A 678-nucleotide genomic window follows, 5' to 3' on the forward strand; every position below is an offset into this window, starting at 1 on the left:
AGCCTCCATAGTTTTTCCTACACAGTTGGAAGGGGACGGTGAGGCGAGGGGGCTGTACACACACCTCAATATAACATCATTATCATCACCAAAGTACATGAATTTATTTGACTCTGCCAGTTGAACAACATCAGCTACAGTGTGATGAAATTTTAAAACTTCCAAAACTTCAGAGGGAAAAGTTTAAAACAGAAATTAAAACCATTGTGACACAGCATTAACAAAAAAATATTAACATGTCTATAGTTATAGCTGAAGAAGCAGCAGTTTTTTTATCTCTGTTGTTAGAAGATATTTTGTCATTCTTCTCTGTTTATTTTTTCTCTGTGTACAATAACTTTCTCAATTCTTTGTATAACTTTGTTGAATCCTAAAAGATCTGTAGTTTGTTTTGGCCTTAGATGTAAAGAGCAGGGGGTTCTCAGTTGGAGTGAAACAAATTGTTAAACCACTGAGTAAAAAAGAGCTAATCAGTCCCTTCAGTGTAGTGTAAAACACACACACACACACAGTACCATCAGATCAGGTTAAGTCAGATTCATTAATGAATCACTCTTAACACTAAAGCAAGCACAGAGGTCATGGTATGGATGGAATCCAGCGGGGAAACATTAAAAAGCCACAATGTCACCATTAATGAGACAGCCTGACAAACACACAGAGCCTCGGGCCCTGTGC

The sequence above is a fragment of the Morone saxatilis genome, unplaced genomic scaffold (genome assembly GCF_004916995.1).
Source record: "Morone saxatilis isolate NCDOM2014 unplaced genomic scaffold, NCSU_SB_2.0 Contig17, whole genome shotgun sequence".
Classification (NCBI taxonomy): domain Eukaryota; kingdom Metazoa; phylum Chordata; class Actinopteri; family Moronidae; genus Morone; species Morone saxatilis.